The following is an 18,740-nucleotide window of genomic DNA, read 5'->3' as shown; positions in this document are numbered from 1 at the left end:
GATTGTATCGCCGACGAAGTGCTGACTGCTGGCATTGGTTCTACAAGAACGTAGTCTGTTAACTACTGCGCAGACAGAAGTAAATTTGCATTGATAGGGACACCAATTGCAAAAATTCGTGTTTCAGATTCGCCGAATCCACTTGATACTTTCACATTATTTTTTGGTGATAGTGTTCAAATGGCTCTGAGCACTATGGGACTTAACAGCTGTGGTCATCAGTCCCCTAGAACTTAGAACTACTTAAATCTAACTAACCTAAGGACATCACACACATCCATGCCCGAGGCAGGATTCGAACCTGCGACCGTAGCAGTCGCGCGGATCCGGACTGCGCGCCTAGAAACGCGAGACCACCGCGGCCGGCTAGGTGATAGTGTGTCAGCAATGATAACTAATGAGAAGAACAAACATACGAAACAGTTCGAAAGTTCGTACGATGGATACACTGAAGCAATGATCGTGTGTGCTACAACGTTACATATTCCTTAACATCAAAATGTTCATAGATACAGAAAGTAAATACCCTACGTTGAACTAACTATTTTAGTGTTGTCAAGGCTTATATAATTTCGTAAGGGCAAGAATATAGATAAATGTTACTTATCTTGCTATAGCTGTCGCATTTCTAGGGTGTCGGTTCCTGTTTACGCTTTCCAATTAATATATCCCACGTTTTTTTTCTGTTTCAGTGAAAGTCGATGGAATATTGTTGCTTTTTGACATCATTAATATTTATTAATAATTCTTGAGACTTTCTACACCACCACTCTCTAAGTAAATGCATTGCGGAACATTTCAACTCAACACAAATAGTTACATTGACCAATCTCGACAACAACAAACTATTATGGCGCGTTTGGATCCTAAAATTACTGTAAGTATTACTTACATAGCTTCTAGATCCTTCTAGAACAGGATGTAGTTAAAATAAATTTTGTTATGACTGTCTTAATTGGAATAACTTTTCAGGTATAATTTACATAATGTTTTCAGAAAACAATTACTTACATAAAGATTTATGCGCCTAATATTGGATAATGAAGGTTACAAATTCTGACAATATAAAGACTATCAGCTTCCTGTTTTTGTATAATTGTCGATTAAATTATCGATAATAAAATTGGAAAAATTAAAAATGAATACAGAAATGTTGTTTACGTGGAAACTAAAGCACAATAATGTTATTTTTCTGTAAAATGGTTTTTGACTCATTTAAATTAACAGTTGTGATTACTAACTTTCACGATTCATTTAATAATTTTCTCAGGATGCGGGACCACTGTCATAATATATTTCTTTAAAGTCAGTACCGCCATTAGACTGTTGTTTAAAACAACAGTCTAATGGTGGTACTGACATTAAAGAAAGATTAACGTTTTATGATCAATGTTGCGAAATGCACCGTTATGAAACATAAAATTATATTATCAAAAAAATAGTGTTTTGGTGATCAAATATATGCAAAATTATCTTTAGATGTGGACTAGATAATTTAAGTATAACAATTACTCAAGTCAGGCCGAAATTTATAACGAATCGAACATTTCAATTGAAGTACGAAAGTTCTGAGGAGGCAAGATTCATTACAGTGCACAAATGGGTAACGTCAACGGAGAATTGTATTCTTTGTCGGCAATGTTATTCGTATAAGACATAGTTCAGACACCTGATTTTGTATTACTCAGAGAAACAAATTCTTGAAACACCGATTTTCCGAAAACGAATATGTATGCATTAGTCCCTCCAGTAAAATCCTTCATAATACTGTCAAAATAGATCAAAAGTAATTTGCTTATTTTCGTAACACACTTTGCTACTGCTCAAAGCCTCGAACTGTTGGCAACTTATAATCGCAAGTATCACTCGATTTGAGAAAAGCGTGCCGCGAGGTGTCAGATTACAAAATGCTGTAAGAAAGCGCCGCGAAGCGTGGGGATAATTATACCGGCAGGAACATGTAGTGGCGTGCGCAAATAACTTAGAATGTGACACCACAGTGCTGGGAAATAGCACGACTTGGTCTGCTACTCGCTGCAAGGATAAGCCCGGTTGAGGGGTTCACTGCCTGTAGATTCAAGTGACTTAACAAACATATCCTCTCAACGACAAGTGCTGTGCCGCGCCTACCACGGAGCGCCAGCGGGCGAACGCCTACTGGCCGCAATATTAAAACTCCCACGGCTCCTCTCGTACCGCGGCAGGGCGAGGAAGGCAGCAGGGAGGCCAGCAGAGGGAATTGACGTGCAGCTGGAATTGACGTGCGCAGATCGCCACTACGTTCTGCTTCCGTGGTCCAGCTCTGCAGCCAATTAAAACGAAGTAATCCTCCGTGAAACGAGGATTTAAGCTCTCGCTGAAGCAGCAGAAAGCTGTGACATCACCTGCCCGGAACTGATGATCATCGCCAGAGCCGCCGCCGCTGCCGCTGACGTCGTCCAGTTCACCGTTCACTGCCGCTCTTCTGACCAAGAGGTAGCGCTATCGGGGACCGGACACTATTAGCTACGCGGATCTTGACTAGGACATCGTTTCGGGGATTGTCGTAAATGAAATTTAACTGGAGTCGTAAAAGAACTTAACATTCAGGACGAGTGGACCAGTAGCATTTCAGAACTTGACTTTTGTTTCCTCTACATAGTCTAGCAAGTGACTACATTCTTGGCAGTAGCAAGAATAATCTTTTATGCCATCTAAGAATAACGGAAGAAGTGTTTGTTTATTTGGTTTTTAATGGTGAAAACTCTCCAAGTACATTTGTCTGTTCTAATAATCACAATTGTAGGAATAAACAATTACTCATTCCAGTCGAGCATGTGTGTCTTGTGTTGGAAATAAAATTGGCGACGAGTTAAAAACAGTTTTTACGTGTGCTGTTACAGAAAATGACATAAGGATTCAACATGGCAGCTCCAGACGAGACAAGGGTCTTCACAAGTGATATCGTAATGATCCTCCAACACTTGCAGCATAGCAGCTAGAGGTTGGACGCGAGGCTGGAGGTTTAACCCGGCACACGCGGACACATCGCTGAGGAATAACCACCGACTTCTTTTCCTCCCCACGACCGAAAGGAAGAGACATAGGACTGCTACATCACCCGTCTGGAACAACACTTTGCATGTATGAGGTCACAGGTGACTCGCAGCGCCACGCCATCCTCCTAGCTCATGCATGTCCTTCAGTGTTAGTGAAACCATTACACCCTGAAGCAGAGCCCCAACCCTTTCCCTATGATACCCTCAAGGCTAGTCTCTCAGATTATTTTGATTCCCAAATCTACGTAGCAGCTGTTACAAGGCAGCATCAGAGTCATACCGCGAGTGGCTCACCAGGTTACAGGGGCTATCAAGCGACTTTAAATTTACAAGTAGTAATGGAGAGTACCGGCAGTCGTACGCTGCTTCGCTCGTTAGAGACATGGTATTAGTGTACGCTCCAGACGAAACACTGCGACATGATCTCCTTCGGCTCAAGGACCGTCACTGGAGGCATGTCTCCCAGTCATACGTGCATATGAATAGTCGATTCGCTCTTCAGCAACCCTACAGGGCCCTGCCTTTGTGCTCGCGTCCAAGCTAGCCAAATCTGTCGGCAGACCCCAGCGGCCTGTGGATTATACTCAAGCAGAACAAACTGAGCAGGACCAACACCTGTCAGAGTGGGAGAGTACAGATGTAGTATACATTCAGTCCCTCCTCACCCCTTTAGCCAAATGTATGACGTTAGAGGTTCAAATTGAAGGGGTGACAGTGGACTTACAAACTGACACTGGTTCAGCTGTCTAATAACTGACAGAGACGCCTGCACAAAAGTGGGGAAACCGCCCATGCATCATTTTCCTGCCCCACTGAAGAGTTTCAGCAATGATGTAATCACGGTGAAGTGTTTTTTTCTTCATTGACAGTTGTGTTACAAGGACAAGGCAGTTACAGCTCGCATACTGGTTGTCGCTACACTCGGCGCCTGTAATTTGCTTGATATAGATCTCTTCCACGCCCTGGGCTTCGAGATCCATGACACAGCCTCAACTGTGTATTCAGTGGACAGACTGCCACTGGGGGTGTGCGGGCTGTTTGAGAGCTCTATTCAGCCATGGGGTTTAAGTTTATGCTGTTTTGACTGTTTATTTATGTTGCTCGCAGGGGGTGGATGGGGGAGGGTGTTCTCCCAACTGGGAATTAATTTGCAGGAGTTTGTTACTGTCACTAGTGCAACATTTCATTCAACAGTTCCCCACGGCTTTGTCACTCAATAAGCTAGGGATAAACAACTTTGAGAAACACATTACAATGCTACCACAGTCCATGCCCAAGTTTCGGGAAGCTCGGACTGTGACTTTCGCTCTGGGGGATAAGCTCTATGCTGCAGTCAAACGCCTTCATAACGATGGTGTTCTGTCCCCAGTGCACAACAATCGATGGGCAACCCCGCTCTTCTCAGCCGAAAAAGGTAATTGCGGGGAATGGGCGGGGGGGGGGGGGGGGGGGGCGGAGCGCGTCTGTGAGGATTTCAAAGCTACCATCAATGCACAAGCAGTTGTGGACTCATATCCAATCCTCAAAGTGAAAGGTATTGTGTTTCGTATCGCTTGGGGTAGGGTGTTTGCCAAAATTGACTTAAAAGATGCCTATCTGCAGCCTCTCCTTGAGAAAGACTCTAAGAAGTCCATTTGGAATTCCAAAGGTATTTAGGACAGCTAATTGGAAAAGTTCCTGGAACAGCCAACTACATGGACGATATTTGGGTGGCAGGAAAAACCATTGAAGAACTCACTTGTAATTTAGTAGCACTGTTCACTACTTTCCAAAAAGTGAATCTACATTGTAATCTGGACAAGTGTGAATTCTTTCTACAGCAAGTAGAATATCTGGGGCATCCATTCAGTGCATCAGCTATCTGGGCCACTCCAGTTTATGTGCTTCCTATTTCCAAGAATGCCTCGCAACTAAAGTAACTCCTAGATCAAATCAATTACTACCACCACTTCATTCCCCAGACAGCAAGCATAGCCGAACCATTACATCAACTTTTACGAAAAACTGTACCACGGGAATGGACGAACCAATGTGATCAAGCCTTTTGCAGGTTGATGCACGCTCTTCTTAAACCTACATGCCTAATTGCATATGATCCAACTAAGCCATTGGTACTAGTGGCTGACGCATTTTATTATGGTGTGGGGGTGGTACTCTCCTACATTGTGAACAGAGTGGAAACGTCCTATAGGCTTTGTGTGCAAAACATTAAACTGTATGCAGAAACACTAAAGCCAAATAGAAAAAGAGTGGAAACGTCCTATAGGCTTTATGTGCAAAACATTAAACTGTATGCAGAAACACTAAAGCCAAATAGAAAAAGAGGCCTTGAACATCATTTTCGGCACAAAGAAATTCCGCAATTACATTATGACCATCAGTTCACACTCCTCACAGACCACAAGCCACTCCTTCCGCTCCTCCGTTCATCAGCAGAACTTCCCACGTTTGCAATGCTGGCCCTCCTTTTGTCAGGTTACTCATATGACTTTCAATTTCATTCAGCTACGCACCATGATGATGAGGAACTTCTCTCCCGATTACCTGTAGAGGCGAATACTGCTTTCGACGATGACCTGGATGTCTGCTTCCATTTGGGTGTTACACCAGAAGAAGCCATCAACAAACTACCTCTAGATACCAATACTATGAAGAAACACACAACAATGGACCCAATCCTCAGCAAGGTCTTCAAAAGGGTGTAATCTCGGAGGCCATCCATCAGAAAGCTGTTACAGAACTGAGAACTTCAGGCCTTCTGGGATCATCACCATAATCTTTCTATATTCCAGAGGGTCGTACTGCTCCTGGGGCAAAATGGGCAAACATGTGTCATAACTCCAGATGCTCCCACAGAGGGCACTGGAACTCCTCCACAAGGGCACGTGGGAGTGGTCCTTACTCAGCAGCTGGCCAGACACCACATGTACTGGTGAGGAATGGACATAGCCATTACAAAAATGGTTACCACTTGCCTATCCAAGCAAGTGGCCCCTGCCCACAGATTTTTTTCCAGTGGCCACTCGCTTTGACCCCATAGTCAAGAATTCATCTGGATTTCACTGGCCTATTTTTAGGGACTTCTTGGCTCATTGTTATAGATGCAGGCTAAGGATACCCCTTCATCTCATGAATGCCTTCCATGACTTTGGTGACCACCATCCAGACATTAGCCGGGATATTCTCCTTAGAGAGATCCCCAGAAACTATAGTAAAAGAGAATGGTCCCAATTTACATTTATAGAGTTCCAGGAATTCTGTAACATTAACAGACTCACATTAGTCCATACAGCCCCATTTCACACAGCTTCCAATGGCCTGGCAGAAATGTTTGTCAGAACTTTGGGGAATCAAATGTCTAAACTCTACCACAATCATTCACTCACTGATACACTTTCCCTTTTTCTATCATCTTACCAGGGGGGCCATCACAAGGGGGTGTCACCTACTGAGAAACTACATGGGCATCTGTTCGGTTCTCAACTTTCTATCATCCACCTGATGCTTATATCACATCAGTCCTCCCATCAACGACATCACAAGTAGCCCCCTCAAGACCCAGTCTGGACTAATCCATACAGCAGAAGACGACCACGATGGGTCCCAGTCAGCCTTCAGCCACACCTAGGAAGGGCTGTGGCTGAAAACTCGTGTACTAAACACTACCTAAATCAATTTCGTCCACAATGGGGAAGGTCACAACCAGCAGAAAATCTGACATCACCATTTATTCCAGGAACTCTGGAGCTGGCAGTTGATAGAGATCAAACCCTAACTTGGAAAGATCCTCCACCTGGACCTAGCCCCCTTCCCTCCCCCACCCCCGCACCCCCTGTCGCCTCCCACACGCAACGAAGGGCTCGGACGTTTGTCTCCATCTCGACTCTCGACGCCACCGTCCTAGTGAAGGAGGGGGGTGGGGGGGGGGGAGGAGGAATGCTGTGGCGCGCTTACCACGGAGCGTCAGCCCTGAGGAATTACAGCCAAACGCCGCCGGCTTTTCTGCCCTACGACCGAAAGGCAGAGCCATGGGACACCTACATCGCCAGTCAACATCAACACTTTTCCATGTATGAGGTCAAAGGCTACACGGAGGGCCACGCCTTCCTCCTGGCTCATACAGGCCCTTCAGTGTTTCAGTTAGTGAAACAGTACACCCTGAAGCAGAGCCCCAAGCCTTTCCCTACGACACAGTCGAGCGTGTGTATCTCGTGTTGGACATAAAAATAAGGCTGTTTTTATATAGTTTGTAAATTTATTTTTATGTATTTTTGTGCCATAATGTATGGAGGGGATCTTTAACATTCTAATCCAGTGTTTGTCTTTAACCATAACCGCTGGCTTTGTCCGTCTGATTTACACTGGATTTATCATATGTCTTGGTTTCACGAATTCAGTATCCCACACCTTTCTTTGTCCACAAATTACACCACATATACCTTAAGTCTATGTGTGAGTATTTAAGATTTGCTTCCTACAAAACGTGTTCCATTCAGTTATATTTCGTTTTGCTAAGGGTCTACACTATAGATACTTACAGCGTTCGTATTCATATTCCGTAAGAACCTTTGAGCAAGGGAGGTAAGGCGTCGTTCGTGCAGTTCTTCGAGCCATACGACGGCAGAGTCGGCGTAATCGTGAATTATTGCTGCCCCCACACAAGCCCTCCATTTTTAACTTATTAGATAGTGTAGTTAACAGACGTAAATATATTTGTCCTGCACAAATTGAGCCTATAAGGCCCAATTTTAATACAGTTCGTTGCAGTACAGTGTGAGCTTCACATTTAATGTTCTAGTTAAAAAATCAGTTGTGTTACTTCGTAGTGCACCTCCTTTCGGTGCGCTTTGAATAACTTTTGCCATCTACACCCACATGCATACTGCGCAAGCCACCGTATGCTGTATGGTGGTGGGTACCTTGTACAACTGCTGTTCGTTTCCTTTCTTGTTTCACTCACAAACAGGGCCAGGGAGAAACGACTGTCTGTATGCCTCCGCCAAGCCCTAATTTCTCTTACTTTATCTTCGTGATCCTTACGCGAAATATTCGTTCCCGGGAGCAGAATCGTTCTGCAGTCAACTTCAAATGGCAGTTCTCTAAATTTTATCAATAGCGTTTAGCGACGAGATCCTCGTCATCCCTCCAGGGATTCACATTTGAGTTCGCGAATCATCTCCGTAATATTCGTATGTTGATCGAACCTAATAGTGGCAAATTCAGCAACCCTCCTCTGAATTATTTCGATGTCTGCCGTCAATCCGACGTTCTGGAGATCCCAAATACTCGAACAGCACTCAAGATAGGGTAGCAATATTGTTCTATATATGTCATCTTTAAGATGAATCACTCTTTCCCAAAATTCTCCCAATAAACTGAAGTCGACCATTCGCCTTTCCTGCTACCGTCCTTACGTACTCGTTCTATTTCATGTCACTCTGCAACTTCACGCCTAGATATTTAATCGACCTTACTGTGTCAGACAGCACACTACTAATGCTGTATTGGAATATTTTTCCTATTCACGTGCATTAACTCACATTTTCTACACTTAGGGCAAGCTACCATTCACCACACCAACTTGAAATTTTGCCTACGTTATCTTGTATGCTCCTACAGTCACTCAACGATGACATCTTCCCGCACACCAAAATATCATCAGCTAATAACAGCAGATTGCTGCCCACCCTGTCCGTCAAATCATTTATGTGTATAGAGAATAAGAATGACCCTATCACAGTTCCCTGGGTCATTCATGACGATACCCAAGTCTCTGATGAACAGTCGCCGGCGAAGCCAACCTATTGGGCTCTATTACCGAAGTCTTCGAGCCATTCACATATCTGGGAACCTATCCCGTATGCTCGTACCTTCGTTAACAGTCTGCAGTGGAGAACAGTGTCAAACGCTTTCCGGAAATCTGGGAATAAGGAATCCTTCTGTTGCCCCTGAGCCATGGGTCGCAGGATACCGCGCGAGTGAAGGGTAAACTCCCAATTTCGCAAAAGCGATGGTTTCTAAATCTTAACTTTGAATTCAGATTGCGTTTTTAATGGGTCACATTTAGCGTCTGGGGATTTATTTTAGGACGGAAACAGTGTTCACAATCTTGTATGAACACTCAGGTACAGCTTCAAAAAGAGTGACAGGCTTACAACGTTCGCTTACCCGATACACTTCTGTGCGCTCGCCGGTGACTGGTTATTGTTTTATTTACTCCACAACGGTACATTTACGACCGACGATTATTGAAAAAATTTTTGCTCGATTCGACGCCTCGTAGCCTGCTGTGACCTTATCAGGTTGTTTTGCTCCACCCTACATCTTGTTGGGCAAAGCTGTGCCCTCTGACAATGCTAGAGAGCGACAATAAAAGACGCGCCGTATGATTTAGGAATGTTGTTGATCTAGGGTTAGGGCATACGCGCTTGACACATCACCCCGGCGGCCTGCGGCCAGCCTGCTGTTGCGTAACACAGACCAGCAGCCATCGACAGCAGTACGAGCGCTCAGTCTGTCTCCAGACGCTACTGGCCTCGCAGCTGCAGGTACCGTGCACAGATCTCTCAGTACACCACACAAACGCACTTTTTCTGTACACAGTCCTGCAAAACCCATCAATGTGCTTAAAGAACGCCCACACGGAGGCACCAAAATTAGATTTATTAAACTAGTCACAGACAAATCGTTTCGCTAAGCGACCATATCCTAGTCACGCATTAGTACTATATCATGTTCAAGGTAGGTTCTCTAGTGTCAGATACAATAATTGCGTTTTGGTCAAATTTTTGACCGAAAATGAGTTTCCCTAGAAATTATAGATTTTTGACCGAACTTTCATTACCGAACGAAGAGTGGGAAATATACAAGTAATCAGAGTAGCTACAAAAATAAAATAATACCGATCGATATTTAAATATATTGTATTTCATGCTTTCTGAAAGAAACCTGAAAATTGAAAAACAAAATATGAAAATCGAGTATTTTGTGAAAATATCGATCTAAATGTAAGAAATGTTTTTTTCAATGACTGCGTGCTGCCACCCTCTTTATTTCATGCACGACGGTACAATTTCGGTCTTATGTCATTTTCAAGTATCTAAAACGGAAGCATTATACATTGGATACAAAAGTGACCCTCGTGATTTTAATATAGGAACAAATAATATCTCTAGATATACTAGGCGGATTATAACTTACTTTATGGACGATTCTTTTGTGTTATGTTATGCCTCGTACGTTCTTGCTCCTATGAGTCCATATAATTGTCATAAAATAAATTAGCCGGCCGATGTGGCCGAGCGGTTCTAGGCGCTTGAGTCTGGAACCGCACGACCGCTACGGTCGCAGGTTCGACTCCTGCCTCGGGCATGGATGTGTGTGATGTCCTTAGGTTAGTTAGGTTTAAGTAGTTCTAAGTTCAAGGGGCTGATGACCTCAGATGTTAAGTCCCATAGTGCTTAGAGCCATTTGAACCAAAATAAATTAGAAAAAGTTTCTCGTTATTTTAGGAGCACGTTACATTCAAACAGTTGTTGCAAAGCTCTTTCATATAAGGTCGGTGGTTTAACGTACTTACACTGTGAAGATGATAATTATTTTACAGAAATTTGTTGCCTGATCTATATATGCCTTTGTTCTCAATTTAACTGTCGGTCATCATTGATGTAAATATGACTGTATGTAATTTCTTTAAAATAACTTGTAAATGTTTGTTCTGTTATTGTGGGAGCACATCATTTTTGAATAGTTGTTACAATGATCTAACATATAACATCGATCGCAGCACTCTGATGAAACAGTATTGAAAACTATGAGAGTCGAGTAAAAACTGCATTATGGTTACATGATCTTTCACATTACAGTCATATTTATTAATGTTCAAATGGCTCAAATGGCTGTAAGCACTATAAGACTTAAAAGCTGACGTCATCAGTCCCCTAGACTTAGAACTACTTAAACCTCTCTAACCTAAGGACATCATACACACCCATGCCCGAGGCAGGATTCGAACCTGAGACCATAGCACCAGCGCAGTTCCGAACTGAAGCGCCTACAACCGCTCGACCACAGCGTCCGGCTATTAATGACTATAGCAATAATTTTACATTCTATAGTTCTGTAATGCTCCATCGTAAAACTTGTAAAAAGTTATCTAGGAATTTTCCATGTCGCAGGTCTTTTTGCTCATTTAAAACTCTGTCTGACTGATCTTTTAGGTGGATATAAATTTCAATTTCCTCTACACATCCATGATTCTTCATTCCTGTAACTTGAATCACTTCAAATATTGCATAAGCTTTGTAACAAATTCTCGAAAGTAATGTGCTCCTAAAATAGCGAAAAACATTTTCTAATTCATTTTATGACCATTTCATGCAGCCATAGGAGCAAGAGCGAACATGCTACAATAAACCACCAAAGGATAGTTCATGAAGGTGTAATGCGCCTAGTGCATCTAGAGACATGATTTGTTCCTCTGTTAAAATCACAGGTATCACTAGCGTATCGCCGGCCGCGGTGGCCGTGCGGTTCTGGCGCTGCAGTCCGGAACCGCGAGGCTGCTACGGTCGCAGGTTCGAATCCTGCCTCGGGCATGGGTGTGTGTGATGTCCTTAGGTTAGTTAGGTTTAAGTAGTTCTAAGTTCTAGCGGACTTATGACCTAAGATGTTGAGTCCCATAGTGCTCAGAGCCATTTGAACCAACTAACGTATCCAAGGTTTAATGTTTCCGTTTTAGATACTTGAAAATGACCTAAGGCCGAAATTCTACAATCGTACATGAAATAAAGAGAATGGCAGCTAAAGGCAGGGCGAAATCATTCAAAAAATTCATCGCAGCTGCAGACCCTGTTGCAATGAAAATTAAAGAAATAAACTATATTAAACATTTGACGCGTCTTTGAATGATACTCGCAATCATGAACAGCAAACATCCTCTACTGCTCTTTAATATTCTAAGGTCCTAAATTAAAATTCTATGGTTCTAAGTTAATTTTAAATTGTCAATCGGCACCTATTTGCTATATATGAATTCGAGCATCGCCCAGAGGCGCGTCCAATGTTTCTCTAACGTATTTTATTTATTACTTTTAGACAAATCAATTCACAAAACATTTGGCAGGTTATTTCCCAATGTTATTTTATAGTTGCAACATCTGTCACATACACGTCCGTCTAACATCTCATACGTTTTTCATCAGTCGCCAGGTGCAAAAACCGATAGTCCATTAGTATATTGACTAGAGTGTGTGGCCAAAGTAGTACCGTACACGTTTGTTCCACTTCCCTAGTTTCTCCTGCATTGTATCTTACAGTATCACATTTTGTTGCAGTTCTGTGCTTTCACAAAGGATAATCTTAGCCTAGAAAATAGCAATAAGAACGACCTGCAGTATTATTTTAGGAGCTTTCTGTAGGCTATTCAACTTTCTCAGATTTATAATTGTTTCACCATGGTAAGAACTTGGTCCGGTAGTATTTTTCCTTTAGTAGAAACATATACTATAAATTACAAGCCCCATGTAGAACTTTATTTATAGGGAGGAAGGAACTAGAATTCCGAGACACTTGAGCAACGGCCTACACGAAGGTAAAACAGAAAGAAAATGAGCAAAGTAAACTGAGTTCCACGGTACGACTTTGGCCAGCCTGTATAGCTAACACTATAAATAACTGTAGATTTTTGCTCTTGGTGACTGATGAAAAATCAATAAGGTAATGGACGCATGCGTATGTGCCAGATGCAGCAAATAAAATCAATTACGTATTCGACACCAAAGAAGGTACTTTAAACTTGACCGAAACTAGTTGTCTGGGAAAAAATATTTTTGCAACTGGTTTTGGTGTTTCAGTGATGTCGTTCCCTAAATAATTTATTTTCAGGGTATGTTTGGTTTCAAGAAACGAGAATCGACAGAAAAGAAAACCTATTCTTTTATGTGCGAACCACTTGCGGGGATAAAAAACGTTTCTGAAACATTCTATATACCGTTCGATTTATTTAAAACGTTTCACTGAGTTGAGTATGCTTTAATTTTGCATAAAATATGGTACTACATAAGTAAGGGAAAATCTTGCCAGGAGCCTGTTTCGTATCTGGCAGCAGATAAATAGTGTGATTGAGGTGGCAGAGCGGAGGAGGGGGGGTGGAAGGAATTCACGGCTTCTATTTAATATCAGCGACATGCTATTGTACATGCCAGATAACGGAAAGTATTTTTCCTACATGCAGATGGTGTAAGTACCGTGGTTGGTGAAGTACAATGAAATGCAAACGATTTAGTAAATACGGCAGTGACTGTTTTCCGCTCGTTGCGTACAGAGAACGGCTGGTCTGTTAACTGCAAATTTCTAACATAGATGGCTTTTAGCGAAATGTTACTATCACACGCAGGCCATATAATCACTGAAGCCTAACACTTAAATTCTTATGACTGAATATGGATAGAAAGTTGTATTGGAAGTTTCGCATTTATGCCCTTGGGCAGAAACTGAGCACTGCCGCATGCACACTAAGGATATTCTCTTTATGAAGTGCGACTTCATAATCGTATGGTATACTCATGGTTACTATATTTGTTAACAAAGTTACAGATGTTACAGATGCATATTTTACTGCACTGTGCTGGACATTGGTATGATAATTTTATAATATGAAATCCATTTAACATGCCATTTAACATTGTATACATGTTTTATTTTGCATATCTGAAGATGACCGTTTGATATGGTTGAAAACAATTATCTAAGAACTCGTGTCAGAATAATTTCTACTGAGACTGACACTAACAACTGTAAATCTGTTTACTATGTAAGTTTTGCCTCTATTGTATCTTATAATATATTCTGGAGCAATTCTGTGCATTTACAACGGATAATCTTAATCTAGAAAATGGCGAAAAGAGTGAGTCACAGAGTCATTTCATAAACTTCGCACAGGGCAATGGTCAACTGTCTCGGACTTAGAGGCCTTTCATCTCAACAAACAAAGTTTTGTATCTGATTTGTAATGTATACCATGAACACCGAACAAAGAAACCACAGCACGTGCTCTGTAAATGTTATACATAATCAGAATGTGTACTTGTGTTACACTGCGGAGTAACGGTAGCAAGTTATATATTTCATCTTGCTTCCAAAGAACGGAAAAAAGTGAGTGTTTCACCCTTGAGTTTCAAATATTCGTTGAAAAGCTTTCCTTTTATTCTGTATTGAAGTTTCTTGTAGGTGTGTACAGCATTCAAAAATCATGGGTTACTTATTGTTCATACAACCAAGACGTCTCATCTTCTTGTTGTTTTAAATTTTATACTGATTGTCACACTGCAGTCCGTATGCACAAAGACCCTTCCATGACAAAATAATTTATGTGCAGATATTCTCATTGCATGAAAAAAATTAATAATCTAAGTAAATTTCTTTACGAATTGAAGAGTGGAATTGTCAGACATTCTAAGTGCCAAATCTCGCATTTGTCACGAGAATCGAAAAACAATGTGTCTCTTTGGAACGTAACATATTGTACCGAGAAAATTGCGGAGGTATTCTGATACCACAGAATTATGCTGCTCAATTCATCACTGCAGAAAATAATGAGACAAATTAGAAAATAAGTAATTTATTAAGAATGTTTTAGGTGCCATACTAGGGAACTGGCTGGCTTCAAGTGCCAATAAGGATGTTTGTGTTGCAAGTACTATCATACTACGACACTAGGTTTTATTTGTGATAATACAAGTACAGAAATACAGCAGTAATGTCATAGTCAACGAAAACAATTTCTCATATCTTTTTATTTTTCATGTGAAAATAACACATTTAAGAAAAAATCTCCCAATTTAGAGTTCTGTTTTCTACACACCTCCATTCTTGGGGTCAGATATTGCAAAGTTTATTGTAGAGCTCCGTGTGCTGTTCAGCAAGAAATGGCAATATCATCAATAGGTCATTCTGTTTTGCAGCTAACAAATATAGCTGGTCTTTCAGAGGACGTACGGCATGGCACACACCAGCCTAGGTCTTTCCTCTTTTGAATACATTGACGTTTTTCCCATTTCTGTTTCACAGTAAGGATTTTTAATAGTTACCTGAGATATGTGAGTATGAGACAATTCGATCGTACTGCATTTGGAGATCTTACACGCCTGCACTGACAACAGTGTTTCAGCAGCACTTTGAAATTCAAAGAACCTCATTGTTAGGCGGCTATTCATCAGGAATTCTATCTCTTGTCTTTCTCTTTTCATAACATTTTCCAGTCGCACATTGTTTTGTCTGTTCACTTCTCCTAATTTCTTTTTGCTATTTTTTAAACGCAAATTATCTCCTTCAATTACAAAGATGTTTATTGATAGTAACAAAAGCTTACATGCACTCTGATTACCACACAAACTGTGCATCAACTAAACGCCGGAGATCTTAACGCATGGCACTTGGAACGCCAGAGGGAAGCGCTACTTGTCACAGAAAACATGCACCACCTAATAATGGAAGTTTGATACATTTTTTCTGTGATTTGTTACCTGGAACTATTCTAGGGACATGCAGCAGGTTAATAAGAACACAGGAGTACTAAAACACGTTTTGCGAAAAAATGGCCCTTGAAACATTTCCACTCTTTAATCGCAGTTTATTTCCGGGTTTTATTACTCTAAACGGACGAAGGATAATTTATTACTTACCTGCAGTAGAACCGCAGTGTATACCTCCTGCCTGGAGCACGTGACTTTGGGGAATCCAATAAACCTCAAAAACACTCGTACACTGTGTAAGATATCACACAAGTACCATCGACAGACAAAGGCTGGTACTGCGGGGCGTGGTGAGTAGGAGATGGTGTCTGATGATCCTTCCTCTAAACTAAATTAAACTGCACTGAACTTAGTGAGTGAACATATTACCAGCACAGCGCATGCTTGTGAGAAGTGTTGAATTGTGTACGCATGTACGCACACCAGATAAAATATTATTTGTATGTCCACCCTTGTAATAGATAGTTACAAGGGCTTCGGCTGTACTTTCACTGTATGTGTGTGTGTGTGTGTGTGTGTGTGTGTGTGTGTCCTGTCTGGTTTGATATGGCCCGCTAGAATTCCTCTCCTGTGCCAACCTCTTCATCTCAGAGCAGCACTTGCAACCTACGTCCTCAGTTATTTGCTGGATGTATTCCAGCCCCTCTTTTCCTTTACAGTTTTTACCCTCTACAGCTCCCTCTAGTATCATGGAAGTTATTCACTGACGTTTTAACAGATGCCCTACCATCCTGTCTCTGTTTCTTGTCAGTGTTTTCCAAATACTTTTTTCTTCGACGGTTCTCTGGAGAACCTCCTCATTCCTTACCGTATCAGTCCATCTAATTTTCAAAATTCTTCTGTGGCACCACGTCTCAAATGCTTCGATTCTCATCTTGTCCGGTTTTCTCCATAGTCTATGTTTCACTACCATACAACTATGTACACCAAACGTACATTCTCAGCAGTTTCTTCCTCACACTAAGGCTTATGTTTAATACTAGCAGACTTCTCTTGACCAGGAATGCCCTTTTTGCCACTGCTAGTCCGCTTTTTATGTGCCCCTTGTTCCGTCCCTCACGGGTTGTTTTCCTATCTAGGCAGCAGCATTCCTTAACTTCATCTACTTCGTGATAACCGATCCTGGTGTTACGTTTCTCACTGTTCTCATTTCTGCTACTTCTCATTATTTTCGTCTTTCTTCGATTCAATATTTTCAATTAGATATAAATATTAAAACACCTGCAGCCGTCTCTTTTGCATTTAATTTATTTACGCAACTAGTTTCGGCGTTCCATTACACCGTCGGTTGATGAACGGAAGGATAGCGTTGTGTAAACCAGAGATCTACGCCTCGCGGGGTAGCCGCGCGGTCTAGGCGTCTTGTCACGGTCCGGGCGGCTCCCCCCGTCGGAGGTTCGAGTCCTCCCTCGGGCATGGGTGTGTGTGTGTGTTGTTTTTAGTGTAAGTTAGTTTAAGTTAGATTAAGTAGTGCGTAAGCTTAGGGACCGATGACCTCAGCCGTTTGGTGCCGTAAGACCTTACCACAAATTTCCAAAAAAGAGATCTTCGGGGACTGGAGACTGTCATTGTCAATGACAGTAGTTTTCAAATCTGACAGGAATTGCTGCTCCTAGTGAATGCTGGTCTATCACAACAACTTTCCGCACGACATTGCGGAGAAAGTAGCATTCAAACGAGTTTAGCAGTCGAGTACCTTGCAAAAGGTCTTTGCTCACAGTGGCAGCTAAGCCTGCACATCTACGGTATGACAAACAACACAGAAACTGGACAGTAGCTGACTGAAGTCGTGTATTGTGGTCTGGCGAATCGCAGTTTCCTCTCTTTTAAATTACACTCTAAGACAAAAAAAAGTGACACACGGCGAAGGAATCATCCGAATGGGACGGAAATCCGTAGATATGATTTACAAGTCCAGACAAACAAATGATTACGATTTCAGAAAAATTGCATCATTTATTCAAGAGAAAGAGCTTCACAAATTAAGCAAGTCAATAACGCGTTGGTCCACTTCTGGCCCTTATGTAAGCAGTTAGTCGGCTTGGTATTGATTGATAGAGTAGCTGGATGTCCTCCTAAGGGTAATCGAGCCAAATAGTGTCCAATTGGCGCTTTAGATGGTCAGAACCCTAAGATGGTTGGAGGGCCCTGCCCATAATGCTGCAAACGTTCTCAATTGGGGAGAGACCCGACCACCTTTCCGGAGAAGGTAGGGTTTGGCAAGCACGAAGACAAGCAGTAGAAAGTTTCACCGTGTGCGGGTGGTCATTATCTTGCTGAAATGTAAACCCAGAATGACTTACTATGAAGGGCAACAAAACGAGGACTAGAATATCGTCGACGTACCGTTATGCTGTAATGTTGCTACGGATGACAACCAAAGGGGTCCTGCTATGGAAAGAAATGTTTGTCTGTACAAGAACATAACATCTAACGATTTCTGTCGCATTCGGATAATTCCTTCGTGGAATTTTTTAGAGTATAATGTAAGGTATATGGTGCACAGGTCAATAAGGAGTTAAGTTCACTGTGCGTGAAGGGGCTCAGGCCAGGTGCGCGTTTTCCGTACAATGGCTTGGAACCACTCATTCGGGTCACCGTGAACATGCACAAGGATGTTAATTCCAACATCCTCGGTGATAAGATTTATGTTGAAATCCCCACAGACAACTACAGTAGCTCTTTCAGTAAAAAGAATGTTAAGCAGTGTTTCTAATTTATCAATGAATATGTCTTGTCCCCATTATGTGGTCTGTATATTGTTATTACTATGACTTTTCCCTGTATTTCATACAACTTTATAGCTCCTGCTTCAAAATGTTTTTCCGCACTCAATAATTCAGTTTCACACCTTCTTTTGTACATGATACTTGATTTAGTAAAGGTACATACACCTCCGATTTTGGCTTTTTCTCTACAATACTGACTTGCCAACTTATATGGATGAATATTAATGATACTTAATTCAAAAGTTCTGGACCAATGCTCCTCATGTGTGCACCATTCATTGCTACCTCAAGTCCTAGTGATTTATTTCTAAGGCACTGAATATTTAGACTTAAAATCTGCAGGTGACTAGGGTGAGAGCTGGTTACAGTTTTATTTGCGTTTGTGCTGTCGTATTCGTTCCCGTGTCTTGGTGAGATACCAAATATCCTTGAGAAGGACA

At 41.9% G+C, this 18,740-nt stretch overlaps 1 protein-coding gene across 1 annotated transcript in view; it reads left to right on the top strand.

The window, feature by feature from the left end:
* The first annotated feature begins 9,437 nt into the window (after positions 1 to 9,437).
* The window catches only part of LOC124555741 (regucalcin-like), an 86,644-nt gene continuing 77,341 nt past the window's right edge, over positions 9,438 to 18,740 (top strand). The window contains exon 1 of the mRNA XM_047129765.1: positions 9,438 to 9,586. The gene's annotated coding sequence lies outside the window, so the exon portion shown is untranslated. The remainder of the gene's footprint in view (positions 9,587 to 18,740) is intronic.

Source organism: Schistocerca americana, chromosome X (assembly GCF_021461395.2).
Source record: "Schistocerca americana isolate TAMUIC-IGC-003095 chromosome X, iqSchAmer2.1, whole genome shotgun sequence".
NCBI classification, from domain to species: domain Eukaryota; kingdom Metazoa; phylum Arthropoda; class Insecta; order Orthoptera; family Acrididae; genus Schistocerca; species Schistocerca americana.
This window is presented reverse-complemented; position numbering and strand designations above follow the sequence as displayed.